Source organism: Spinacia oleracea, chromosome 5, assembly GCF_020520425.1.
Source record: "Spinacia oleracea cultivar Varoflay chromosome 5, BTI_SOV_V1, whole genome shotgun sequence".
Taxonomy (NCBI): Eukaryota; Viridiplantae; Streptophyta; class Magnoliopsida; order Caryophyllales; family Amaranthaceae; genus Spinacia; species Spinacia oleracea.
Genome location: NC_079491.1, coordinates 115,552,933 through 115,560,825, shown reverse-complemented (window position 1 = coordinate 115,560,825; position 7,893 = coordinate 115,552,933). Strand labels below are relative to the sequence as shown.

General features: G+C 36.1%; 1 long non-coding RNA gene across 3 annotated transcripts; it reads right to left on the bottom strand.

Annotated features, from left to right (window-relative positions):
* Positions 1 to 1,633: 1,633 nt before the first annotated feature.
* On the bottom strand, positions 1,634 to 7,662 carry LOC110795819 (uncharacterized). Of its 3 annotated transcripts, none has more exons than XR_002535431.2 (5): positions 7,261 to 7,659; positions 5,747 to 5,868; positions 4,329 to 4,428; positions 4,025 to 4,203; positions 1,634 to 1,929 (listed from the first exon to the last, which is right to left on the bottom strand). It is a non-coding gene; the product is annotated as an uncharacterized lncRNA (long non-coding RNA). The 3 variants fall into 3 exon arrangements; XR_002535433.2 differs by lacking the exon at positions 1,634 to 1,929 and adding an exon at positions 3,547 to 3,837 and having other exon boundaries at positions 7,261 to 7,662; XR_002535432.2 differs by lacking the exon at positions 1,634 to 1,929 and adding an exon at positions 3,547 to 3,816 and having other exon boundaries at positions 7,261 to 7,662.
* Positions 7,663 to 7,893: the final 231 nt, after the last annotated feature.

Genomic DNA, 7,893 nt, shown 5'->3' with positions numbered 1-7,893 from the left:
TACGAAAATTATTCTTATTTCTAAGGGAGAAAGGGTAGATTAAGAAGGGTATATTTAGATTAAGTATGCATTTAATTTAAGTATGCATGTGATTAAGCGCTAAGTGTTAAGTACTAATTGTGTGCTTATGTATTTAAGTTTGATAATGTTTTATGTTGCTTTATGTGATTAATTGCATCACGATTCATGATTAAGCATGTATGTGTGCATTGAAATTGTATGGCTCCACGAACTTACTTTGCTTTGGAACGTATTAGTAAGACTTTTAGTGGTGTACTTTCAGGACTAAGATGTTGCTTTCACAGTTCACTAACCTAGGGCACCTAGAGAAGCTAGATTGTGAGACCCCGTACATTTACGTACAGAAGATTAAGTTTGCCTGCAACTATTTTGCTACGGTCAAGAAATTGCCTGAACTAAGGAATCCATATATAGGTCTGAAGCAACAATTCGGTGATATGCATACTAGCAGTGGCCTTCCTAATTACTTCAAGTATGGTACTCCGAATGGTAAGTGGAGGAATGACATGGAGATTATGACCACTATTCTAGAGATAGCGGAGCAATGTTTTGAGGATGGTAAGATGGTGGAAAGTATCAACCACACATAGTTTACTAGTGATCACAAGTCCTAAAGGAGATGATTATAAATATAGGACTCTAGTGATATTACTCCATTCTTCCTTCTCAAAACACTGTTTGAGATAACCCGACATTTCCTGTTAACAAGCGGGATGTGCCCTTAGCACGAATAGTCCTTAGTTCAATTCACATAAACTTCTTAAATGTATTCTACACTGCGGTAGAATAAACGATGCACTGAGGAAATAATCAAAAGGCTCATTGTATGCTAGACATCCCGTGCAATAGCTTAATCATAATGCTTGCATGCGAAACACTAATACATGCACATTAATTTGAACAACATGCTTGATATAATTCAACGATTATCAAAGTCCATGATAATTCAATAGAATCTATAAAGCATTAATCAATCCATAGCATGCTCATTCACGTAGAATACATAGATTCAATAACAATTCTCAACATGCTTGTTCACACATCAAACATGAATTCTCAACACTTAGGTTCACATGATTCACAATCAATATACTTCATAAAGTCATCATGCACTAGTAGAAAAAACCTCAAGTGCTTGGGGTAAAATGCCATCAAGTGCTGGTGATTACGCCCCCATCACTTGAGGGTGAAGCACTTTGTAATATTTCAAGTGCTTGGGGCCGACCCCAAGCACTTAACATGTTAAGTGCTTGGGGTTCCAGAAACCCCAAGCACTTGACATGTTAAGTGCTTGGGGTTTACGAAAAACCCCAAACACTTAACTAGGGATTTATGGAATACCCCAAGCACTTGACATGTTAAGTGCTTGGGGTTTAAGGAAAGCCCCAAGCACTTGACTTAAGAAGTGCTTGGGGGTTTCCAAAACACCCAGGCACTTGATATTAACAGTATTTTTTAAATAAAATTTGCTCCTATAAAGTGCTTGGGGTATTAAAAAAAATACCCCAAGCACATAATATTCATTTTTTTTTTTGTAAATTTTGCCAGGCCCGTGCCACTTTAGCACAATATGTTGTAGCTATAAAACTTGTACCTACACCAAACAACCTCATTCAACCACAACGTATATACTATATACCAATAAACATGCCCTTAGCTCATCCATACACCGTTCAATAACACAAGTGAAAAAAAAAATCAAAACAAATATCAAACAACGGGTTAAAACATATTGTATCTAAATTGATTATTGGAAAAAGGTAGCTAACTACAGTATTAGATTCATTATAATGCTAAAAACGCGAACAATCAAAGACGTTCATTAGTAATAAATCATGCCAACTTGTCTCGAACACATTTTATTACATCAGTCGTGAAGGAACGCTCCATTGGTTTGTTCATGAATTCCTATAATCAAATCCAACAAAAAAACACGTACTAAATTAGTAAGAGAAATAAATATTGTGAAATATAATACAAACATTATTTTAAAACAATAATTGAGTTATATGAACAATTTTGACTTAAATGGTCGTTTTCGGTTCGAACTCTTAACTACTGAACCGAAATATGTATTCCAACCCATTTACACGTTTAATATACTTAATATTAGGATGATAAGATTCATTCTCATCTACTTTAATTAACTTATTCACATTTATGGATCGGTTGAACGTTATAGGACATATTTTGACTATAGTTGTTCTTTTCGCTCCCAACTCTCAACTAATGAAGCTAAATACTTATTCTAAGCCCTTTAAATATTAAATATAATTAATATTAGGATGATAAGACTCATTCTCATCTACTTTGGTCAAGTTATGCAATTTAAGACTCGTTTGATCGTTATATGTCATATTTTGACTATAACTGTTATTTTCGCTCCCAACTCTCAACTAATGAAGCTAAATAGGTATTCTAAGCCCTTTAAATGTTCAATATACTTAATATTAGGATGCTAAGACTCATTCTCATCTACTTTGGTCAAATTATGCAATTTAAGGCTCGTTTGATCGTTATATGTCATACTTTGACAATAATTATTGTTTTCGCTCCCACCTCTCAACTAAGGAAACTAAATAGGTAGTCTAAGCCCTTTACATGTTTATTATTAGGATGATAAGACTCATTCTCAGCTACTTTGGTCAACTTATGCACATTTAAGGCTCGCTTGATAGTTATATGACATATTTTGACTATAATAGTCGTTTACGCTCCCAACTCTCAACTAATGAACCTAAATTAGTTATCTAAACCATTTACACGTTTAATATACTTAGTATTATGTTGATAAAACTCATTCTCATTTACTATGGTCAATTTATGCACATTTATGGCTCGTTTGATCGTTATAGGACATATTTTGACTATAATGGTTGTTTTTGCTCCCAACTACTAATGAAGCTAAAAAAGTATTCTAACCCCTTTAAATGTTTAATATAATTAGTATTATGTTAATAACACTCATTCTCATATACTTTGGTCAAGTTATGCACATTTACGGCTCGTTTGATCGTTATATAACTTATCTTGACTATAATGGTCGTTTTCGCTCCCAACTCTCAACTAATGAAGCTAAATATGTATTATAAACTCGTTACATGTTTAAGATACTTAGTATTAGGTTTCTAAGACTCATTCTCATCTACGTTGGTCATGTTATGCACATTTAAGTCTTGTTTGATCGTTAAATGACATATTTTGATGATAATAGTTGTTTTTGCTCCCAACTCTCAACTAATGAAGCTAACTAGGTATTTTAAACCCTTTACATGTTTAATATGCTTAGTATTATTTTTATATGACTCATTCAAATCTATATCGGTCAAGTTATGCACATTTAAGGCTCGTTTGATCGTTATAAAGATCAACCACACTAAATATAAAGATCCGGAACTACACCAATTTAAAAAGGGTTCACACTATCTTGTCAAAACTTTGACACAACTGGTTACCAGGTAATAACATATCATGGACAAAAGATAGGCTAGGAGTTAAATAATAATAAAACAAAAGCAAGGCCTATACGTAACCGTGTGCTATCTTTATGCCATAAACATTTGTAAACTATGACCAACATTTAGTCACCATAATATAAGAGGACAAAATTACAAAGTAAACCAGTTAATAGTCATCTTTCTTCAACCAGTATTCCAAAACTATAAAAGGCTAATCTTTTTTAAACATAAATCACTACATCCATGTTCTTTTCATTCATGGCCTACACCAGATGAGCTACGGAGAACTCGACAACCAAACATCATTTGTTTTAAAAGGAGCAAGCCACAAAGTCTCCTGGAAATCAAGCAGCAAGGCCTAAGTCACATACAACAAATAAAAGAGCATATAACTTCATATAGAGACAGAATAAGACTTCTTCTAAATTAAACAACGAATTAACCAATCCTGGCCCATAAAAATAAATTTGTAGTTAGGATTGTTTTGATGCAGTTATGCACATGTCTAACCACATAAAGGCAGAGTGCAGAGTTGCAAGAATTACCTTCAGTTGACATAGTAGAATCTCTTACAGCGGTTTAACTGGTCATGTTTATGTTCTTCCTGTGCAACAGATTCTGCATAGTCTTCTTTCAGTCTAATACTGTAATCCTGGCAGCCTGGCGATTAGCACGGGGATCCTTTCCCATGATCCCAACAGCACCAGGAAGTTCATCCAGAACGCTGAAATGTGAACCATGGATACCAATAACTAAATCAAGAAAATCATAGCAATCAACGAAGAGCAGACTACCACCCAAGTTGACCAGAATAACAGTCAAAACATTCAAACTAATCTGACAGCTTACCAAAAATAGGACGGACTTGGCCTGCGATATCATACATGAAAACTAGGGCTTGGTGGTTTCACGCTCCTTTGTTTGTGTTTCTAAAAAATAACAATTTTCCCTGTGCAGATTGATCGGAATTGAGAAATGAGAAGTCTAAGAACAAAGACATGCTACTATAGACGATTTAGCTTAAGGAATTCAAGAGCCACCATTCTCAAGGCATTCCCTGTTTCACCGATGAATTTGTTACAATAAGCTCAAACCATCAACAACGACAACGACAAGTGCCCAGAAGAAATGGATGGAAGATGTATCTCTTAACACATGGTTCTAGTGATAGGACCATACCTTCGTAATTCAAACTATAGATAAATTTATGAAACACCCCCTCAATTTTTTGGCATACATTCTAACAAGTTGAGGCAACTACTAAAAAAATGCAATGATCAAGATATCTACTACAGAATGGAAATAAATACATACAAAAACAACAATATAATGTTCAAGGATCTAGTTATTCAAGAAAGTCGTTTGTCCAAATAAGACACAGTTTTCCCGTGAAGAATTAGAACGACAGAAATCCTAGTATACAACTAAGTGGAGATGAGCAAGATCCACAATTGAGAATTATTCCAGAGTTATAGAGTTATGTTTGATACATAAATTCATAGTAACAACCAGAGATTACTCAGCATGGATATCAAATTTGATGTTACACCACATAATATGATGCTTATAGAAAGAAAGAATGAGTTTGGAGGAATTGTACTTGAGAGAGTGAGAGGGAATATTAGAAATATAATTTGATGTTTGGAGAAATGTGGCCCCAATTAGTGATGCTTTGGGTAGGACAGGAGACAATTCTCAGGTCAATCATACTATTTCCAACATCCAGCTTAGGATTCCCACCTTGATGTATGTATCTGCTTTCAAATTAAAATCATGCACTTTTTCTCTGAATCCCCCAACTACACTCTGAATGATAACAAATGCACATTACTTAGGCACAGACATTAGCTACCAGCAAGGTGTCAAGGAGTATGCAGTGAAGTTACTTCGGTGCAAACATCAGCTACTAGCCAGGTGGCAAGGAGTATGTAGTGAAGTATAAAGTGAAGTTAATGCCAACTGAAAGTAACGAAAAAAGGCTAAAATCTCAGACCTTTCAACAATATACAATCTGAAGCACAGTTAACACTATGGATGCTAATGACTTTGGGGTGGGACAAGGCGAAACTCAACTTTCCGGTGGACAAAAACAACGAATTTGCAATTTTATGAACTTACTGAACTTTATGAGGACCTTATATTTGCAATTTGCTGCCAATTAGGTATAACCTTTCATTGACCTAATTCATATTGATCAATATAGGAAGATTATCTAAACATCTTCAATTAAAAAATTACACTATTGGTTACAAAAAAGGAATTCTCACTAATGTTCAAGTAAATCCTCTCGAGACAGTTCCGCATTTGCCAATTCAACTCATCTGTAACTTGAACTCCCTTTACAGGCTTATACTCACTAATGTAGCCTTTCTGCAAGATTTAATACGCTCTGCGACAGATAAAGGAGAAGGATAAGTAAATATACAATCTTAGCACACAAAAAAGCCCCTCAGTCATAATTCATAATGCAGCCTTCTAAGCAAACAGGATAAGCATAAAATAATGGTGATAGTATTTATTTAATTCAAGTTCATATCTATATCATCATGTTGGAACACACCATGGGAGCAGCCAACTGAATTTCATAAATGAAGAGAGCGGCTAGCTGATTTTTACAACCAGCCCCCAACTCAACTTATGCACACTCGAGCAAAGCAGTTGCAGCTCAACAACTTTGTCAAGGAAAAACACAAGAAAGTAGGAATAGCAGATCAGCATGCAGTAACAACATTCCAGAATGCAGCAACAAACATCAAGCTAGAAAGCAGAATAGTAAAACTAAGACTGCACCTCAAAATCATCTCAGAACAACAACACAAAATAAAAACATCAAGCCTAAATCAAAATAGAAGAATAAATCAAAAAGTAAAAAAAATAATAAGAAGAAGATCAGCAAAACAACAAAACAAGTGTCAAACTTCCATTCCGTACAGGTCAACTTATGTGACCTGCAAATGTACCACGTAGAAACCACCAAATTTCAGCAATAAACTACCACAACAACGAAAACCAACAGACACACAGGCAACCGAAGTCAAAATCAATCATCAAATTAGCACATTAATTAGCACACAATAGTAAGCTTATACTAAGTGATCATAATGAAACTGACCAAACTAAGAAACATAAAAGGGAAGAACAACACAGAACTAGAAAGTCATTGAAGAAAAACACAAAAAACCAACTGCCTAACACCACCAGCAGCAGGGCATAAACTGCAACCGAACACACGGAAGCAGAGGCCAACAAAAAAAAACAGCAGCAGAGAAACCCACAACTACAGCCTGCAACCAACAGAGAAGCCCACAACTACAACTTGTGAAAGGACCAAGTCACAGGACAAACCAGAAAAAAATAAACCAAAATTTGTAAAACTAAACACCAACAGGGTGGTGATAATTGTTGCGTGTGTCAATGAGGGAACTAATCTCCATTGCAACTGCAAAAGGTATTAACAGCTCCAAAAAATGCACACCACAACACTGATTCCACAATCATTAACAAAAACGCAAACCATCCAAGATTTAAAACCAACAACCATAATGAACAGCACAGCCAGAAATAAGAAGGTAGAACAGCTAGCCAATTCTACGTTTACTATATCAATCACAAAATAACTTATAATTGGTGGTTAATTAACAAAATAATTAACAAAATTGCAAATTTATTATTAAAATTAACCGGGGTTAACAAAATTAACTGGTAGATTCACTCATTGGTACTTTTGAGGGATAATTATCAAATTTGCAGAACACAATTCACAAAATTGGTGAGAAATAACCTAGTGGTGGCCAGCGAGAGGAGTCAATCGACGGCGGCAGTGCGCGCAGTAGAGGAGAGGAGATGAGGCGGTTGCGGGGAGGCTTCCAGCAGTAAGCGAGTCAGAGAAACACAAGGCGGATTCCAGGAGTAAGAGACACGGCTTCAGTCGCGCATCAGGGGAAAAACGCGTGTCGGAGAGATATGCAAGCCACGACACGGTGATGCTTTCCAGGTGGGTCGTGTTGGTGGAGAAACGCGGTGGGCGGTGTTGGGGCAGTTGGGGAGAAACGCGGGTGGGCGGTGTTGGGGCAGTAGGGGAGAAAGGGGGGTGGGCGGTGTAGCAGCGAGAAGGAAGCAACCTCTGTCTTGTGAGATAAACAAAAGGCGGGGAATGAAAATTGGGAAGGGTGGGAATTTTTTCATTTGCAAATTAACCTAAGTGATGTGTGAAAAGAGAGGTTTATGTGCTTGGGGTGAATGGTAAAACTCAAGCACTTGTAAAATTTGCCATCTTGTGCTTGGGTGAATAGAAAACCCCAAGCACTTATTCAAAAAAAAAAATTTGGTTCAATCAAGTGCTTGGGGTTTCACTGAAACCCAAGCACTTGGCTCAAAGCACTTGAGGTTTTTTCTACTAGTGATAGGATAGGTG